Source organism: Panthera uncia (assembly GCF_023721935.1).
Source record: "Panthera uncia isolate 11264 chromosome B3 unlocalized genomic scaffold, Puncia_PCG_1.0 HiC_scaffold_1, whole genome shotgun sequence".
Lineage (NCBI taxonomy): Eukaryota > Metazoa > Chordata > Mammalia > Carnivora > Felidae > Panthera > Panthera uncia.
In genome coordinates, this window is record NW_026057582.1 from 100,092,320 (window position 1) to 100,105,681 (window position 13,362).

The following is a 13,362-nucleotide window of genomic DNA, read 5'->3' on the forward strand; positions in this document are numbered from 1 at the left end:
TTATATCTAAAAATATAATGTACATAATTTAAATAAAAATACTTCATTGCTAAAAAATGCTAACCATCATGAGCTTTCAGCAAGTTGTAATCTTTTCAGTGGTGGTGGGTCTTGCCTCAGTGTGGCTGGCTGCTGACTGACTGGGGTGGCTGTGGCAGTTTCTTAAAATAAGACCATGAGAAGTTTGCCACATCAATGGACTCTTCCTTTCATAAGCAATTTCTCTGAAGCCTGTGACACTGTTTGATAACATTTTACCCAAGAAATTCCGTAAAATTTGGAGTCAATTCTCTCAAACCTTCCCACTGGTTTATCACCTAAATACTCTGTAATATTTTAAATCCTTTGTTGTCATGTCAACAAACTTGACAGAATCTTCACCAGGAGTAGATTCCATATCAAAAAATCACTTTTTCTGCTCATTCATAAGATGAAGAGTTTGTATGAGGTTTAAAGAAGGAAGCCATCTCTATAACATAGCAGTGCAAGGTGAAGCAGCAAGTGCTGATGTAGAAGCTGTAGCAAGTTACCCAGAAGATCTAGCCAAGATAATTAATGAAGGGAGCCACACTAAACAACAGATTATCAGTGTAGATGAAACAGCCTTCTATTGGAAGAATATGCCATTTAGGACTTTTGTAGCTGGAGAGGAGAAGTCAACAAACCTCAAACTCCTCATCTGTTAAAGTTTTACCATGAGATTGCAGCAATTCAGTCCCATCTTCAGGCTCCACTTTGTTGTTGTTTTTTTTTTTTAATGTTTATTTAATTTTGAGAGAGAGAGAGAGAGAGAGAGAGAGAGAGCAAGCAAGAGGGGGAGGGGCAGAAAGAGGAGGACAGAGGATCTGAAGCAGGCTCCTCACTGACAGCAGCCAGCCTGATGTGGGGCTCGAACTAACAACCGTGAGATCATGACCCCGGCCAAGGTAAGATGCTCAACTGACGAGGCCACCAAGAAGCCTCCAGGCTCCAGTTCTAATTCAAATTCTCTTGCTATTTCCACCACATCTGCAGTTACTTCCTCCACCGAAGTCTTGAATCCCTCAAAGTCATCCATGAGGGTTACAGTCAACTTCCTCCAAACTCCTGCTAATGTTGGTATTTTGACCTCTTCCCACCAATCACAAATGTTATTAATGGCATCTAGAATAGTGAATCGTTTCCAGAGGGTTTTCAGTTGACTTTGCCAAGATCCATCAGAGAAATCATTATCTGTGGCAGCTATAGCTTTACAAAATGTGTTTCTTCAGTATTAAGACTGGAAAGTCAAAAGTACTCCTTGATCCATGGGCTGCAGAATGGATGCTGTGCAAGTAGGCATGAAAACAACATTAATCTGATCGTACATCTCCATCAGAGCTCTTGGATGGCCAGACACACTGTCAATGAGCAGTAATATTTTGAAGAGACTTTTTTTTTTTTTTTCCTGAGCAGTGGATCTCAACAGTGGGCTTAAAATATTCAGTAAACCATGTTGTAAACAAATGTGCTGTCCTTGAGGCTTTGTTGTTCCACTGATGGAACCCAGGTAGAGTATATTAAGCATGATTCTTAAGCACCTTAGGATTTTCATAATGGTAAATGAGCAGTGGCTTCAACTGAAAGACACAAGCTGCATTAGGCCCTAACAATAAAGTCAGCCTGTCCCTTGAAGGCTTGAAGCCAGGTGTTGACTTTTCTTCTCCAGCTACAAAAGTCCTAAATGGCATATTCTTCCAATAGAAGGCTGTTTCATCTACACTGATAATCTGTTGTTTAGTGTATCTCCCTTCATTAATTATCTTGGCTAGATCTTCTGGATAACTTGCTACATCTTCTCCATCAGCACTTGGCTGCTTCACCTTGCACTTCTATGTTATAGAGACAACTTCCTTCCCTAAACTTCATACACCAATCTCTGATAGCTACAGACTTTTCTTCTGCAGCTTCCTTACATCTCACCCTTCACGTAAATGAAGAGAGTCAGGGCCTTGCTATGGATTAGGCTTTGTCTTAAGATAATGTTGCAACTGGTGTGATCCTCTGTTCAAACTACTGAAACTTCACTTTCTATCATTCATGTGTTTACTGGGGTTAGCACTTTTAATTTCCTTCAAGAACTTTTCCTTTGCCTTCACAACTTGGCTAAATCTCTGGCACAAGAAGCCAAGCTTTTAGCCTATCTTAGCTTCTGACATGCCTTCCTCACTAAGCTTAATCGTTTCTAGCTTTTGATTTAAAGTGAGAGATGTGCAACTCCTTTCACTTCAACATTCAGAGGCTACTGTAGGGTTATTAACTGGCTTAATTTCAATGCTGTTGTGTCTTGGGGAATAGGGAGGTCTGAGGAGAAGGAGAAAGGTGGGGGATGGGCTGGTCAGTGGAACAGTCAGAACACATACAACATTTATCAACTGTTTGCCATCCCATATGAGTGCAGTTCACGGTGCCTCAGAACAATTACAATAGTAACATCAAAGATTACTGTTCATAGATCATGATAACAAATATGATCATCAAAAAGCATGAAATATTGCAAAATGTACAAATGCTGTTGGAAAATGGTGCCGACAGACTTTCTTGATGTAGGGTTGCCACAAACCTTCATGTGGTAAAAAACACACCTTGCAAAGCACAATACAGCAAAGTGCAATAAAATGAGGTATGCCTATAATCATCTGTGATGAAGAGCCCACTTTCTTTCTTTCCTATCAGTTATAAACCATGTATTTGTCGAGAAAAACAATAGAAAATAATTGCTGGGGAAAAAAAATAGTTGCTAGGAAGGTGCAATATAAAACAAAAACATACAGAAGGCAAGCCCAATTTTTAAAAATTTAAATGCAAAAGACATAAAATTATATCCCAAAAGCTGTGCTTGGATGTTGCAACCCTCCCAAATTTATACAACAGTTTCTAAAGGCTTACCCTCTACGTGTATGCTTACCTCATCTCAGACTAGTAACAGTTTGCAGACCACATGTTAGGAGCACTGCTCTGCCTTACACTGCCAGCTGGACAAGCTGTAGTTTGCTTTTTGATACAGTAGTGGAGGGGTAGGGAGTCACACAAAGGGGGATGCCACTACCCCAAAATGTTGCTGAGAGGGTTTGAGAAGGGGGAGGTCTGGGAGGTCAGAGTGAATTGGGATATGTATCTTTTTTGCCAATTTGAGGGTATACTGTGTCAAGCACACGCCTATCACAGGTAGAATTGAGGGCCATGTAGCCTGAGCTTCTCATCCATTAAAGCCTCAAACTCTGGACTTTTGGTTCAGCCTTAAAAGAAGTGATACATGAATATCATCGCTGAGACACACTTACAGGATCAAAAGAAGATGTTCAACTATGAACTTTAAATTGGGCCCCATTAGTGGTCCACACTCCCTCTGGTGCTCTATAAACTAATATTTTGAAAGTAATCCCTCATTTGTCTCATAAATCGTACAACTGTGTTGATTACATAACTTTGCATCATTAACTATTAACTCATCAAATGTAAACACAATATATACCACAATTTTTCATTTCCTTTCTCTATCTTGTTTTATATCATAAGTGAATTTCTGAAAAAGTAGGAGAAAGGAGGATTTTGGTAAGCATAGTCATATTTTAAACATCCTGGGAGATATTAGATAGACAAGTAGACTATGTGTAGTGAATTCTATTTCCTTGTCTGTAAAATGAAAATGATCTATTAGATGTAAAAGACTTTAAAAACCGTAAAGTGTTGTGTTTAAGCTATTAGTTATTAGTAGTGTTAAAAAGAAGACAACAGGCTCAAGATGAAGCCATTTATGCTAAGCCCACATCACTACACTGAGACTTAACTACAGTTTCAGCTCTCCACAAATGGAATCTTACACCAGCCAATCAGGAATCACGTGATAGCACTAGTGAGGAAATCTGCCTGATAGACTGTGCCATCCCCTAACGGAAGTAATTTTGCAATAACCAACCCACTTTTGTGCCTACTATTATTTCCTTGTTCTAGCTCCCTTCTGCCTATAAAAGTCTTCCATTTTGTACAGTTGCTCAGAGCTTCTTTCTATCTGCTAGACTGGATGCTGCCTGATTTTAATAGATTTTTGCTTAAGTCAACTTTTAAAAGTTTTAATGTGCCTCAGTTTGTCTTTAACAATATTCTCTTTTGTAAATCCAGGATTTCGCACCAAGGTTGTACAAGATGGACCTGTTATCTCTTGGAACAAAATTACAGTAACTGTCTTACATCACTTGCTGCCTTCCACGTTAATCTCAATCAGGATGTTGTGTAGTACTAAGCGCCTAATGTAAAGGATTTTTGTGTGTGATTTCATTTGGTCCCCTGCCGGACTAATCTTAACATCTAATCTTAATTCTACCATGTTTTCATTCCTCCACTTACTTCCATTCCATCAGATATTTCACCTAAATAGGATGGTTCTGCCTGGGATTTAGGGATTTTGAATTTCTTGCTAATAGCAAAATCTGTAATGTTGTTATAATTCAGGCACTTAATCCATGATGCCATGATGGTCACTATCCTGAAGGAAGAAAAGCAGCCTAGGGTAGATACACTGCTCATGGCTATCTATGCCACATAAACATCTGCCCAGAAACAAGCCAACACATCCACTCTGGAAAGGACAGTATGGCACCTCTGGGGAGGCAGACCCACTAGTGAGGAGGAGAAGGACCTCCCCCTGGGAATAAAACAGCAGCACTTCCTAAGAAGTTATGAAATGAATATGTTTTCATTCTATCACTATGGAAGGTATGAAGCCACCCAGAAGGTTTGGTGACCTGTTATGCTAAGATGGCTCCAGGGCACTCTTCTAAGGACTTTATAGATAATTATCTTATTTAATTTTCACGACAACCTTGTGAAATAGGTACTGTTCGTTTACAGAGAGAGAAACAGAGGCATGGAAATGGTGCCAATTTTCCCAGGACCACAAATTGGTGGTAGTGGGATGTGAATCTGGCAGCACAGAGAAGTGTTTAATATAATTTATTACATTGATTTGACCCATATTTTTCCATGTAGATGCTTTACACAGCCCACTGGAGGATGCTCTTTTTTTTTTCTTATACATATCTTTTTTATTCTTTTGTGTTATTTCCTTAGGATATATTATCAGAAATGAGATTATTAGGTAAAAAGGAGCTATATATTTTCTGATTGTTGATACATATTCTTGAATCATTTTTAAAAATTTATTGCCAAGTTAGTTAACATACAGTGTAGTCTTGGCTTCAGGAAGATTCCCGTGATTCATCACTTACATCCAACACCAAGTGCTCATGCCTCACTTGTTGAAGTTCCTCCCTCAGCGTCCATCACCCACCTCACCTACCCCCCCCAACACCCCACCCCCATCAACCCTCAGGTTTTCTCTGTATTTAAGAATTTCTTATGGTTTGCCTCCCTCTCTGTTTGTAACTTATTTTTCCTTCCCTCCCCCTATGATCTTTTGTTAAGTTTCTCAAATTCCACATATGAGTGAAATCATATGATACCTGTCTTTCTCTGACTGACTTATCTCACTTAGCATAATACCCTCCAGTTCCATCCACATTGTTGCAAATGGCAAGATTTCATTCTTTTTCATCACCAAGTAGTACTCCATTGTATAGCTATACCACATCTTCTTTATCCATTCATCAGTTGATGAACATTTGGGCTCTATCCATAATTTGACTATTGTTGATAGCACTGCTATAAACATTGGGGTACATGTGCCCCTATGAATCAGCACTCCTGCATCCTGGAACACGACAGGGATATCCACTCTCATCACTGTTTTTTAACATAGTGTTGGAAGTCCTAGCCTCAGCAACCAGACAACAAAATGAAATCAAAGGCATCCAAATTGAAGAAGTCGAACTTTCACTTTTCACAGATGATATGATACTCTGCATGGAGAACCTGAAAGACTCCACCAAAAAAGTGCTAGAACTGACACATGAATTCAGCAAAGTCACAGGATATAATATCAATGTACAGAAAATGTGCTGCATTTCTTTACGCCAATTATGAAACAACAGAAAGAAATTTCAGGGAATCAATCCCATTTACAATTGCACCAAGAACCATAAAATACCTAGGAATGAACCTAACCAGAGAGTGTAAAAGATCTGTACACTGAAAACTATAGAAAGCTCATGAAAAAAACTGAAGACACAAAGAAATGGAAAAACATTCCATGCTCAAGTATTGGAAGAACAAATATTGTTCAACTATTGATACTACCCAAAGCAGTATACCCATTCAAGGACCTTATTTTTCAAGACTACTATCAGAACTTCAGATACAAGAGACTCGCAAGCCAATAGTAGCACTACTAACTATAACTAATAGTTATAAAAGGCATGTACACAGTAAGTTATTTTCCTTATTTTATTTATTCCTCCCGATGGCCTGAAATCAGTATTTTATCATACCCAAATTACAGATGAGCAAAGGATGGGTTCAAGAAATTATATAGTTGTCACAGTCACACAACTGACTTAGGGCTGATCAGATTTGAACCTGCTATTTCTAATTCTTCTCCATTTCCTAACCACCATTCTGTGGAGTTTCTATTCAGGGCAAACTATTCCTGTCTAGAGCCCGCCCACCCCTCTCCTCCAGCTTCTCCTGAACAAATACAGTTACTCTGGGTTCTCTTTACTCTTTCCTCTCTGTCATGCCTGAGGCCCCAAAATAAAAAAATATTTAGATAATTCAGCACTTAGTTGCAAAATTTAAGGTTGGGAAATATTGCCATACTCCATGCAGCCTCCTTCACTGTGAATCAGGTAGTCAGAGAAGCCTCCCAAAAGGCACAGACAATTTGTATAAACTCAGCTGAAACCGAACAACCCAACTTCTAGCACTAATAATTACTGAAATTTGTTGAGAATAGCAATAGCTCAGTAAAGCCCACTGTTTCCCTAAAGGGCAAGTATAATAGGCCTATAACTTCAAACGTGTAAGAATAATTTGTTATTCACGTTAATCCCCTCGCCATTGGCAGCCACATCAATCTCTTTCAAAGGGGGACACTGGAAAAAACCATTGAAGTTTGAAGGGAAAAAATAGGCACACAAGGTGAGCAGCAGCAGACAGCAAAGCAACTCTGTGATTCTGCTTGTTGCTGCCTGGGATTTGTAATGTTTCATTAGGGTTCACCCTTCACCCCATGCCCATGTGGATCCAACTCCCCAGTAAGGCAGGGAGGTGGGCGAGATAAAAAGCACCACCACCAAATCATTCTAGCTATTTTTAGAAGGATAATATTTTTTAAGAATTTTTACCATGAAGGCCCGAGCAAAATTACTAGCCCTTGTTTAAGTCAGTGCATTCTTTGGTGATTTAGTTTCAACTAAGAAACGGCATCCACTTCACTCAGACAGGCACACTGGTTCCCAGGACTTGGATTTCAAAGTTGATGAAGTATCTCCAGTAGAAAGGATGCTTAGGAATAAGCAGTAGCGGACAATACAAGAAGGAAAATATAACACAGATGTAGGTGACCCTGGGAAACCAAGAATTCAAGCGCACTTAAGGTACAGCCTGTGGGTGAACATCTTCCCGGAAAAGAAATAAATGATGTTGGTAGTTTTAATGGCCTCCCCTTTCCCCTTTTACTTAAATCATGAATGAAGATTTATAGAAGGCATTTTCCACTCACAGTCACAGATGGCCCACCACACACCTTTATTTTCTTGTTCCATGAACATGAAAGAGAAGGAAAGGTAAAGATTTTTTCCCCCAACTTTGACTTGCCTTGACCTGGCATCAGAAAAAAAGTGGCATTAGTGATTTTAGTTTTCCCAGCTCCTGGCCTTTGGGAGAAAGCAAGGCTCTTTTCTAGGTGGGTACTGACCACAGGACCTAAATCATGAGAAACTAACCTAATGTTCCCTTTCACAAAACAGAGCATTTGAATTTCCCCTCTGCCATCAGCATGGAGCAAGCCACACACGCTCCCATGTTTAGAGAGGGGGAACCTCAGCCACTGGCCCCCAGGTAGCTCTTGACAGGGTAGCCTCTACAGCCTAGAATGAGGCTTCTTCCTTCAAACGTTGCCTGGGAAATCACTGGAGAAGGAGTCCTGGCCCCACTGCTGGGATGGGAGATGGTTTGGGACCTTATATTGCCAGGGGCAGGGCCAGAGAAATAGAGGGGTGTGCACGGAGCATAGGAAGTAAAGCAGGTGCCAACAGTGGTCTAAATAAATAATTTTGGATTTGGCAGGCCTGTATCTTAGCAGCTGCAAACTTATTATTTCTGGGGTATACTTCTTTTTAGTGATTTTTGTAATTTCTTAAATAACAAAAGTGACATGTTCATTGGAAGGTATTTTCACAACAGACATGTTGTACATGTGAAAAGAGTGCTTAAGTCTCCTCCCGCTGCACCGTCCTACTCCCCAACAATGTTAATTATTTGGGGCATATCCTTCTAAACTTTTTCTAAGCACATCTACCAGCACACATAACTGTAGGCTTGTGCTTCCAGCATTCTCCATAGATTCTGCCTCTGAAATCTGTGTCACTCTGAATCTGCCCATTCTCTTTTACTATCCTAGTCTCCAATGTCAGATACATCCTTAATTTCATGTCTGCCACAGGAGCATGCATGGGTTGGGTTCTCACCCATGACAGCTTGGCCTTGAAAGCCTGCTCCAAGTCTCAACCAGTTCAGCCATTTATCATGTTTAAACTGTGTTTTCTGAAACTTGAACGCCTCTTATTTGTTTTTATTTTATTTTATTTTTTTAATTTACATCCAAATTTCAGGAGTAGATTCCTTAATGCCCCTTACCTCTTATTTGTTTTTTTTAAGAGCTGCCTGGCCCTCCTCTACTCAACAATGTAAGACTTGGTCATGGTGTTTTTATAAGTCAAAATGCAGGCAACATGTTATGAAGAAGACCTTCTAGCCTAGAGGGAATGAACAGTATTTCCTATATTCTAAGAAAACACTGGTTATAAGATTTAATAACTATTTTTGGGGAAAATACTATAAGCATATTTATGAACTATAAGATGATTTTATGAACAATAAATTATTGAAATGTTTTTCTTCTTTTAATTTTTTTAATGTTTATTTATTTTTGAGAGAGAGAGCGAGTGTCAGTTGGAGAGGAGCAGAGAGAGGGAGACACAGAACTCGAAGCAGGCTCCAGGCTCCGTGCTGTCAGCATAGAGCCTGATGAGGAGCTCGAACTCATGAGCTGTGAGATCATGACCTGAGCCGAAGTTAGATGCTCAACCAACTGAGACACCCAGGCACTCCAAAATGTTTTCTTAAGGTGAATCAGGAAAATATGGTACTTTCATTCACTCATCTTTCATGATGAGAAACAAGACCTCACATACCCCAGACCTTTCTTTTGGCATGGTCTACCTCTATGTGTTATCTTAGATATCTATGACCTCAAAAGATGGATAGTTTCAAATACTGGATGTTTAATGCAGACATGAGTTGGAACTTGAATTAATCTAAATCATCTTGACGTTTTACACTGGCAAACCCATCTTTGCAATGAAAAGCTGTCTAGAATGATTGCTTCATTAGGAATCCTGCCCATGGCCTTTAAAAATAAATCAGGTGATCCTAACTATAGGTGATCCTTCTCTCTATGGCTGTGGCAAAAAGCATGGGTCTTAGTCACAAGGCTAGAAGTTGACAATATAGCTAGAATCTAGAAATACAAAGGGTAGGGAAGAATATGAAACTAAGAGTGATCCCTCCTGTTTCAGGACGAGGTTCCCAAAGGAGGTGATGTGACTCAGCAGTAACTGGTCACATAGCAACAGGCACCACACACCACTTCATGGTCTCCCTTCACTAGTCGACTGGCAATTCCTCTAACAAAAATAGTTTTAAGTGCCTATACACATGGGATGATCAAGCAACAAGGTTGTCTTGCTAAACAGGTACAATTTGAGATATGCAAAATATGAGAACCCCACCCGAGCTGTTATGACATCTAAAATTCTACTACTAGAAATTTATTTGCACTTATGTGTCCCTGAGAAGAGCAGTATCTTAAGCCTTGTCTTTTAACTAACTTATGATCAGAAAGCTACCAGAACACAAGGGTGAGGAACAAGATATAAAGGAAACATCCAGAAGGTGGAGATGGACATTTAAAAGGAAGTTAAGGTATTAAAAACAAACCACAGTCTCTTCTTCACCTTGTTTATGAGTTGACTTGTTTTGGAAAAATTTCTTCTTAGCAGTGGAAAATCCTTACAATGAACAATGATTTGCTCTAATGAAGCTGGAGGAAGATTTATTCTAAGCAGATAGTCATATACTTTGGAACCCAAAGAAGTTTTTATGGATTCTAACCAACCTGACCCTTTTTTCAGTAGAGCCTTGAATATCAATGACAATGTTAATACACATAAAGAGATAGTATGTAGGGGAACAACAGCTTGGATTGAAACCAACCAAAAGACAACCCCACTTGGTTTCAGGACCCTCCCTGCTGTGGGGCTAATTCCTAACAGAAAACAACAAAACTATTAAAAAATTTAATAAAGTAACCAATTAAATATTTCAGAGAGCCTCATTAAAACATTTCACTATGTGCTCTGATTATCATGTAGCTGCTTATATGAATACCCATAAATCTGACTACATTAGGTTCTCAGGCCTTTAGTTCAGATCATTTCTTCTCCCTATGTGGACTTGCCCAGGAAATGAGATTTAATGAGTAACTGGCCTCCCTGATAATCACAGGAGAGCTCATTAGCTTTTTGTCAGATTTGTACCTACTATCTGCCCCCAATATGCCTATGACTTCTTTTGAGTTAAATATGATATTACCAAAAAGGATAACTCAAAGGAGCATGTCTGTGCTGAATGCCACAGACTTGAAACACTATATAAATATTTTTACATATGTTAAAAGGCATCTGAGAGCAAAAGGTAAAAAATAACAGAAACAACATCCCCTATTGATGGCATCACTATTTAGATGACACACACCATTAAAAAGAAATAAAGTTTGACATTATACCTTTGTAAGCCTTGCCAAATCTGTTTAAATGTCTGGGCTGAGTCAAAGGAAGAGAAAGTTCAAAGGATAGAAGAAAACAGTCTAATAATCTTAGAATTCTCGAGTTTAGGGAGCCTTCCATCATGCATTTTAGGATGCTTCACCACAGTCTCCCAATTTCATGACCTTGGGCTTTCACTGAAAATGACCAGAAGGCTCTCATTGCCCTTCAAGGGAAAGGATGAAATCCTGCACTGCTCTCTAAGAAAAGCTTTAAGTGAATCTTCAGTCCTTCCACAGAACATCTTTGTAATAAGTTTGACTCGCGTGGCACTGAAATTTCCCATAAAGGAGGTTGTGACATTAATAAACTTCAGCAGAAACCATCCGAGTGAATTTCTGGGTTCTCGTTCAGGTCCTCCCTAAATACAGACTTATTTGAGTAAGGTGTTGCCTCTATGTGTCTGAGTGACTGCCAAGGACCAGTGCCCAGTTCCCAATCAATGTTTATCAAGCTAATAAACAAGAGCCACGAAGCCTACATGGAATGCATAAGACTATTTAGCTCTATAGTCCTTAGATTCAAACAAAAGTGGTTCTTAACCCCCTTTTGGGGGTTGCATTTCTTAAGTGTCTGATGGCAAATGTGAACTGGATTGCAAGAAAAATGCACCACACCTTACAAATGCATACGCAGACACACATACACACGCACACACACACACACACACACACACACACACACCACACAATTTGGGCTATAATTCCAGAGGGTTCTCAAACACTCTGATTTTATTTGTAGACCTGCATGGGCCCGTGGACCTAAGATTAGATCTTATATAGATTATGACATCCAAGAATGTAAAGTAACACTCCATGAGAACTTACTGTAGGTCAGGTACTACCACATCTCACTTAACCCCCACAGCAACCCTATGGTATATATGTTACCATCCCTATTTTACAGATGGGGAAACTGAGGCACTGGTAATTTAAGCAACATTTCCAAACAGCTAGTGTTAGAATTAGGGCTTCAAACTCAGTGTGGTTCTGGAGTCATGTACTGAACTACTAGGTTATGCTGCTTCTCTCATATAACACGTTTTTATTTTAAAGCATGTTCAGTTCTACCTTTGCATTTAATTTTTGTAACTTCTTCCAGTAGTTAGATTTGGAAGATATCTCTAATTCAGTGGTGGTAAGGGTATTTCAAAGCGGAGGAGAAGATCTACTTTCTACTCTCTTTTTCACACAATGAAGTCATAGTTTATGAAATTAAAATTTAAAAACCAAAACTCTGACTTAAGCCTCCTTCCTTCATTAACTACAGATTGAAACGCCCTAGGAACATTTCTAATTCCTTTCTTCATGACCATCCACTGCCTTGAGAACTAAGTCAGCATGGTAAGGTTTTGAAGCCATGTAGTGTTTCCTGCAAAAACCTGGCTTCCTGCAGTTCACAGAGCAGTTTTGTTTCTACAAAGGAAAAGGCATGGGGAAAAGTGGGAAGAAGAGTCAGGTTGTCAATCTGTAGAAAATAACAATGCATATGATCACACTAGACATTACACGCACATCTTTGTCCTTACATATAGCTCTAATTCTAATTGACATGTAAAAAACACTTTTTAAAGTATTTAACCCTCCCTTATCTGAACTCTACTTGGCATCCTTCAGCACTCAGCTGGCTATTCCCACTCTATTTTTTGTGGGAAAAATTTTTTTTAAATTGAAGTAAGATTAACACAGAGTGTTATCTTCGTTTCAGGTGTCCAATATTCAACAATTCAACAATTTTATACATTACTCAATGTTCACCATGATAAGTGTACTCTTTTCTTTTTTTAAAATTTAAATCCCAGTTAACCTATAGTGTAATAATAGTTTCAGGAATAGAATTTAGTGATTCATCACTTACATATAACACCCAGTGCTCATCCCAACAAGTGCCCTCCTCATTGCCCCTCACCCTTTTAGCGCTTCCCTCCATACAACACCCCACCAGCAACCCTCAGTTTGTTTTCTATATTTAAGAGTCTCTTATGGTTTGTTTCCCTCTCTGTTTTTATACTATTTTTGCCTCCTTCTCTTATGTTCATCTGCTTTGTATCTTAAATCCCACATATGACTGAAATATATTTGTCTTTCTCTGACTTATATCACTTCCCATAATGCAATCTACAATCTAGTTCCATCCGCGTTGTTGCAAATGGCAAGATTTCATTCTTTTTTTTTTTTAATGTTTATTTATTTTTGAGACGGAGAGAGACAGAGCATGAATGGGGGAGGGGCAGAGAGAGATGGAGACACAGAATCGGAAGCAGGCTCCAGGCTCTGAGCCATCAGCCCAGAGCCCGACATGGGTCTTGAACTCACAGACCGCGAGATCGTGACCTGAGCTG